Genomic DNA, 8,328 nt, shown 5'->3' on the forward strand with positions numbered 1-8,328 from the left:
GAAATACTTAAGTAAAAGAGTTTGAATCTTTTCTTTTTTTCTTGCATATTGCCACGGGAAGCAGTATCCAGTTTTGGTTTAAAACATGGTTTTTAGGCCAGGTGTGGTGACACACACCTGTAGTCCTAGCTACTCAGGAGGCTGAGGCAGGAGGATCCCTTGAGCCCAGGAGTTTGAGGCTGTAGTAAGCTATAGTTGTGCCACTGTGCTCCAGCCTGGGCCACAGAGCAAGACCCTGCCTCTAAAAAATAATCAGCAAGGCACAGTGGCTTACACCTGTAATCCCAGAGATTTGGGAGGTGAGGTAGGAGGATCACTTCAGGCCAGGAATTTGAGAACATCCTGGGCAACATAGTGAGACATCATCTCTATTAAAAAAAAAAAAATGCTTCCAAATGGTTTTATGTAAAATTTTAAAAAAGGAACATAGCGTTTTTAGCTTCAACAAAGCTCTATTAGGCTGGTTCTGCCCATATGTTATAGTTTGGATATTTGTCCCCAGCAAATCTCATGTCAAAATTTAATCCCCAGTGTTGGAGGTGGGACTTGGTGGGAAATGTTTGGATCATGGGGTCGAGTCCCTCATGAATGGCATGGTGCTGACCTGGTATAATGAGTGAGTTCCCACTCTATTATTTCTCCTGAGATCTGCTTGTTTAAAAAGCCTGAAACCTCCTCCCCTATCTTTCCTTCCTTCCTGTCACCATGTGATTGACATACACTTGCTCCCCTTCTACCATGAGTAGAAGCTTCCTGAAGCCCTCACCAGAAGCAGATGTCGGTGTCATGCTTCTTGTACAGCCTACAGAACCATGAGCCAAATAAACCTCTTTTCTTTATAAATTACCCAGCCTCAGATGTTCCTTTATAGCAACACAAAAATGGACTAAAACACCATACTAACTGTGTGATGGGGGACTACTTATCCCTCCCTTCTGAGTCACAGTCATCTGATCTACAAAATGGGGTAAACAGTGGTTCCTCTGCACAGAAATGTGGGCAGAAGAGGAAAGTGGGCACAATATTGGTTACTGTTATTATCATTGCCATTTGCAATACATTTATTTCCCCACAGCCACACGAATACAATTTCATTGTATTTTATCATTTTCAGCTTGTTTTTATTTATTAATTAGGTATGAAATGACACTGTTATATTTATACTAACTAGGCCAGGCTTGGTGGCTCATGCCTGTAATCCCAGCACTTTAGGACGCTGAGGTGGGCAGATCACCTGAGGTCAGGGGTTTGAGACCAGCCTGGCCAACATGGTAAAACCCCATCTCTACTAAAAATACAAAAATTAGCTGGGCGTGGTGACAGGTGCCTGTAGTCCCAGCTCCTCTGGAGGCCGAGGCACAAGAATTGAACCCAGGAGACAGAGGTTGCGGCAAGCTGAGATTGCACCACTGCACTCCAGCCTGGGTGACAGAGTGAGATTCTGTCTCAAAAATATAATAAAATATAAATTTAATTTAATTTAAAAATATATTTTTATTTCCTTGTGAGTTACTTGTGAGTTACTTCCTTGTTGCATAATGAAGTTAACACCTCTTTAAAGGCTCTTCTATGTGCTTTTCGTTCTGTGATTTGTTTTCTTCTTCATTGAATGTTTGGACATTTGGTGGTATTCTTCCAAAGTTTAATAACTTTAAAAATACATTTAAAATAACTAATGCTTATGTTTTTCATGACAAACATTTCCCCATTCTGTTGTTTTCCTCTTTTTCTTAGTTTTGTGGTGCATATTTTTCTTTCTGATTTTTGTATTGCTTCATAACTTTAAACGTTATCCTTCTTCCAAAGTTGACATTATGCTTTATCAAATAATTGCACTGATGATTTTTAAATTCTATACTTCTACTTGATTTGATGTTACCTAAATTTAATTCCTTAAATCAGCTGAGATATATTGTGCTGCCTTAGTAGGAGATAGGTAGAAAGGTGAGAACAGGAATAACATCTACCTTACACCATTGCTGTGACAAGTGAAAGATGCAATGCATGCACATCTAACACTGCGCCTGGCAGGTAAAGAGCAGGGACTAAGTAAGTGACCAAAGCTGTTAATTTAATTCTTATTATCAGTATCTAAAGTTGGCTATCCGTAGAAGGAACACTGAGAGGTTTGTCACATACCAATTCTAGGAGTAATATAGAAGTGTAAAAATTTTATAAATTAATTGAAAATGACAACTCTAAATTCATATGTACAACTGCACATGAAATACATACAATCATAGACATAAATAAACATACACAGTAATACATTTACTTCTTTTTGATACTGTGAGTGATGTCAAGGGAACAGACATTCATATTTCAAAGGTTAGTTTTATGAAATTAAATATTTCAAGAATATCAGTTAAAAAAAAAAACAAAAGCATAACTCAGAAGCTAAAAATGGGTAAAACCTTTGGCCAGGTTTTCATTTAAGTTTCTTTAGATTTGTGAGTTTTGTTATTGCTTATTTTTAAATTTTATTAAGTTTAATTTTTTTATTTCCATAGGTATTTGGGGAACAGGTGGTATTTGGTTACATGAGTAAGTTGTTTAGTGGTGATCTGTGGGATTTTAGGAGACCCATTCCCCAAGCAGTATACGCTGAACCCAGTTTGTAGTCTTTTCTCCCCCACCCCACTCCCACCCTTTCCTCCGAGTCCCCAAAGTCCAATGTATCATTCTTATGCCTTTGCATCCTCATAGCTTAGCTCCCACTTATGAGTAAGAACATACAATGTTGGTTTTTTGTTCTTGTTTAAGCAGTGAGTTTCAAAAGTGTTTCACTTTATAAACATATACTCATAAATATGAATGTCTATTGCCTTCTTATTCCTCACACTACCACAGGAAAGCAAATATGTCATTGCAAATATATTAATGTAAGTTATGCTCTCCCCTTCTAACCAATGACATAATTCTTAATTCTGTGATTCGAAATAAAAAATTGTCTCAGCACACGCTCTCAAGAAAAGCCTTGCATAGGCTTTAGGGAAATTGATCAGGGCTTTACATATAATTACAGAATAGCAACTAAGCTAGGGAAACTTTTGTGGCCCCTTACAGCTGCACACTTCGAAAATTCAAGTGAATAAAATTAGAGTTGAAGTTACGAATAACAAGTAGTTGGTGGCATTTGGTTACAAGGTGGTATTTGGTTACATGAGTAAGTTGTTTAGTGGTGATTTGTGGGACTTTAGGGCACCCATCACCAAAGCAGTATACACTGAACTCTGTTTGTAGTCTTTTGTCCCCCACCCAGCTCCCACCCTTTCCTCCGAATCCCCAGAGTCCATTGTATCATTCTTATGTTCACTGTTTGCTACAAAAGTGAAGCATCACATTTAAAACAAGACACTTTATGCCCTTTGCCCTATCTAGCTTCAGAAATAAACTCACTTTTCTTTTTTTTTTTTTTTTTTTTTTTTTTTTTTTGAGACGGAGTCTCACTCTGTCGCCCAGGCTGGAGTGCAGTGGCCTGATCTCAGCTCACTGCCAGCTCCGCCTCCCGGGTTCACGCCATTCTCCTGCCTCAGCCTCCCAAGTAGCTAGGACTACAGGCGCCCGCCACCTCGCCCGGCTAGTTTTTTTTTTTTTTTGTATTTTTAGTAGAGACGGGGTTTCACCATGTTAGCCAGGATGGTCTCGATCTCCTGACCTCGTGATCCACTCGTCTCGGCCTCCCAAAGTGCTGGGATTACAGGCTTGAGCCACCGCGCCCGGCCATAAACTCACTTTTCTTGTACAAGGCCTTGCTCTTGTTAATTGGATTCTAAGTCCAATTAACCTGCTTTTTGGTTACAAGAGGAGGTGGTTATAACCCAGGATGTTACCAAGCTGAGGTCCATCCTCCAACACTGAAGTCCATGGACCCTGAGTACTGTGCTGGCCAGTCCCATGTGGGCAGATCCTTGAGAGTCATGATGTCTTAAGACCTCTCAGAACATTCCAGCCTCACTTGAACAGGTGTGTTTGCCACACAGTGGACTGCCTCATTGAATAGTGCCTTGTGCAGAACTAAAATACTGTGGCAAAGCTGTTCCTCTAATGGCTGAATATCTGATGGTGATGTTGGTAGTGTTCTCTTTTCCAGTCAGGTCCAAGGTCATATCTACAGTGAACCACTCTTACAGGCTTAGCCTGAAAACTCTATGATTACCCTATAGACCTGATTAAGCCCACCCCAAACACCAAGGTCTATAAGGTAGAGAAAAGAGTGGGCTTCCTGGACCTGCACTGTTTTTTGGCCTCTAAAAACAAAATATATTAGCGCTAGAAGGAAAATGTATATGCTAAACAAAATACTCCTTCATGTAACCATGTGATAAGTGGTACAAAAGAAGATGCACATAATGTATCAATGAAACTCTTAAATACATGGGTAATCATATTGTTTTCTTGTATAAGTAATACTGGATATTCTTATTGTTTTCCCTACCTTTTATCGACTGCCTTTGGGAATGTAATTCTTTGGGGTCATGGTAGAAATCACACACTTACTTTATCATATTATCTGAGCACTCTGTAGATCAAGTTTAATAACTGATCTCTGTGTTTTCTCAAAGTAAAGATAGTATCTGCCAACATACAAAACAACTGATAAAATGTCTTCAAACTAGAAAAGCAACAGGTACATGGGTTTCCACAGCTGAATATACAAGTAATATTGCCTGGCCATTTTCTCAGTATTTCCCTAAAAATAATTTGGCATTTAACCTTGATTCAAGATTTGTAGACATCCCAATAGCAGTCATTTGGCTTTTCCATGGAAAAGAGCCTTTGATGATAGGCAAACTATATTATAGCCAATGACATAAGACACAAGAATGCCAAAGCAACCCTTAACAATCAAAGGTTATGAAAACATAGCTTTGGGTTTATTCTACACAGAACTTTTCTTTTGCCCTTTGCCAAAAGTGCACTAAAATATGAAACTTATAACAAAGTTCTCAACCAGCTCAGTTCAGTTCAGTAATTCTCAGCAGGACAGTTGGCTATAGGCCACAAATATCTATTCCTGTATCCTTTAGAAAGAAAAGGAAGAACACATTCCAAAAGAATATTCCAGTGTATGTATGGAACAGGAATTAAAGGAAATTAAAGAGTGTGTAAGCAGAAACTCAGTTCTATGTAAGAAAACCCAATTCCCTCTGAGAAAGAGAAAGAGCTGGAGTCCTTTAAAAATTAACTGCCTGTGGCCGGGCGCGGTGGCTCAAGCCTGTAATCCCAGTACTTTGGGAGGCCGAGACGGGCGGATCACGAGGTCAGGAGATCGAGACCATCCTGGCTAACACGGTGAAACCCCGTCTCTACTAAAAAAATAAAAATAAAAAAAACTAGCCGGGCGAGGTGGCAGGCGCCTATAGTCCCAGCTACTCGGGAGGCTGAGGCAGGAGAATGGCGTGAACCCGGGAGGCGGAGCTTGCAGTGAGCTGAGATCTGGCCACTGCTCCACAGCGGGCAAAAGAGCGAGACCCGTCGCAAAAAAAAAAAAAAAAAAAAAAAAAAATTAACTGCCTGTTTTTCTGTGGCTAGTGAGCCTTATCAAGGCATTAGTGGCTCAGGCAGCCCAACCAAAGGAAGAAAGAAAAACCAGATATAGGAACAAAGAGAGCTCAATGTATAGCTGCTGCACTAGCAGAAAGTAACCCTGAATTTGCTAGAGGGCGTGGCTGAGGCAGAGGCTGAGGAAGGGGGCAAACAAGACCAGGAGAGGAAAGCCAGTCCCAGTTGGACAGGAACCAATGTGCAACTTACAGGCAAATGGGCCACTGGAAAGATGAGTGACCCAAAAAGGAAAAGGATGGAAATGATGGTCAATGGTCTAACACCCAAGTGCAGTATTTGGATGCTAGTCATGGCGCCTCAAGGGCAGATCCTGATGTGATCGGCTTAGCAGGGGCCGAGAATTTGAGGACTGAGACAAAGCAGGCTCCATCTTTTTAGGCCCCGGGTAGCCTATGATCTCTATGAAAGTAGGAGGCCAGTTAATTGATTTTTTTGGTCGATACTGGTGCTGATTTCTCTGTGGTAACTCACCCAATTAGCCCCCCAACAAAGAACTGTGCTACTATTGTAGGGGTTGCTGGGGCCAAAGAAAAGAGACCTTTTCCAAATCCAGGAGATGTATTACTGGGGGACAAGAAGTGCAGCATGAGTTTCTATATATGCCAAATTATCCAGTGCCCTTATTCAGGACAGAGTTACTCCAGAAACTACAGGCACAAATTTCCTTTACACCTAAAGGGAAGATGACACTGGAGTTTGGAAAGTCCAAGGCAATGGTATGGACCCAAACTGTCCCAAGGGCTGAGGAATGGCAGCTCTATGAACTGTGTGCCATAAAGCCAACAGAGCCAGACCTACACAATATGTGGGGGATGCTTTTCAAGGTACCAGGTGTATGGCTCGAGGATAACCCCCATGGACTTGCTGCAAACAGACAGCCAGTGGTGGTAGAGGTTAACCCTCATGCTGCCCCGGTACAAGTCCATCAGTACCCGCTACCCAGGGAGGAAATTGATAGAATAACAAAAGCATCTAAATCGGCTTTATATGCATGGGATTATAGTAAAATGCAACTCCTCATGGAATACTCCTCTGTTACCCATTCGCAAACCCAATGGGGAATACAGGACAGTGCAGGATCTCCGGGCAGTAAACAAAGCCACTGTCACTATCCATGCCATAGTACCCAACCCATACACAAGGTTGCGACAGATTCCTGCTGAGGCCACGTGGTTCACGTGTCTGGACTTAAAGGATGTCTTCTTTTGTTTGAGGCTTGCTCCCCAAAGTCAGCCTATATTTGCCTTCCAGTGGGGGCAATCGCAATATACCTGGACAAGGCTGCCATAAGGGTGTAAGAATTCTCCCACCATTTTTGAGGAGGCCTTGGCTGCAGATCTTGAGGCTTTGGTGCCACCTAGTGACAATTGTGGCTATTACAACACATTGATGATTTGCTATTTGCTGCCCCCAGGAGGGAGGAATGACTCCAAGGAACAGAGAGGCTTCTTCACCTGCTGTGTGAAGCTGGTTACAGTGTCCAACGACAAGGCAAAAGGCTGTTTTCAGGAGGTTGGATATCTAGGATTCATGGTATACCAAGGCCAGTGCAGGCTTGGAAGTGCAAGCAAGGAGGCTGTATGTGCATTGCCCACCCCAGTTACAAGGCAGCAGGTCAGGGAATTTCTAGGCGTGGCGGGATTCTGCCAAATCTGGATTCCAAACTTCTCCCTTATAGCAAGGACCTTATATGAGGCTGCCAAAGGAAAGGAAAGAGAGCTCCTCCTATGGGAAAAGGAACAGGTCAAGGCTCAAGCCTTACCTTCTGAGACTTCCGCTCAGAAGGCTGAATTAATAGCATTAACCAGAGCACTGTTATTGGTCAAGGGGAAGAAAGTAAACAAAGGTACTGACTCTGAATATGCTTTTGCAACTCTGCACGCCCATGGGGCAATATACAAAGAGAGAGAATTTTGACTACCGAAGGAAAAGAAATAAAAAATAAAGAGGAAATTTTGCAATTATTAGAAGCCATATGGGCTCCAGAGAAGGTGGCTGTCATTCATTCCAAGGGACACCAAATCAGGAAAGGCTATGAGGTGCAGGGCAACAGAAAGCAGACCAAGAGGCTAGGCGGGCAGCAATGAACAAGGCTTTACCTGAAGAAAGAACTCTAGCAATGCCTCTCCTTATAGAGCCCCCTTTGCTAGAGGTACCCAATTACTCTTCAAGTGAAAAGGCTTGGTTTGGTCAGGAAACAAGGAAATATACTAAAGGTGCATGGTGACTGTTCTCTGACAGGAGGCTAGCTGTCCCAGGACAATAGCCCCAAAGTTTGTGAAGCAGATTCATCAAGGAACACACATTGGAAGGACTGCCCTGGAGAATTTGATAGGTCGACACTTCTGTGTGCCACGGCTCTCTGCCATCACCCATGCTGTTTGTGAACAATGTCTATCCTGTGCCCGGAATAAGCCAAAACAAGGACCTACTCGATCCCCAGGAGTTCAGGAAATGAGAGCTGTGCCTTGTGAGAACCTCCTTCTAGACTTTACCGAGTTGCCTTGAGCAGGAGGTTACTGGTATATGCTAGTGTTTCTTTGCACCTTCTCGGGGTGGGTTGAGGCCTTGCCCACCAGGACTGAAAAGGCACGAGAGGCGACAAAGGTGCTACTGAAAGGCATCATACCAAGGTTTGAATTGCCTTTAACCCTAGGATCAGACAATGGTCCTGCATTGGTGGCAGAAGTAGTACAACAGCTGACTCAGTTTTTAAAGATCAAATGGAAACTGCACACAGCCTACAGACCACAGAGTTCA

This window comes from Papio anubis, chromosome X (genome assembly GCF_008728515.1).
Source record: "Papio anubis isolate 15944 chromosome X, Panubis1.0, whole genome shotgun sequence".
NCBI lineage: Eukaryota > Metazoa > Chordata > Mammalia > Primates > Cercopithecidae > Papio > Papio anubis.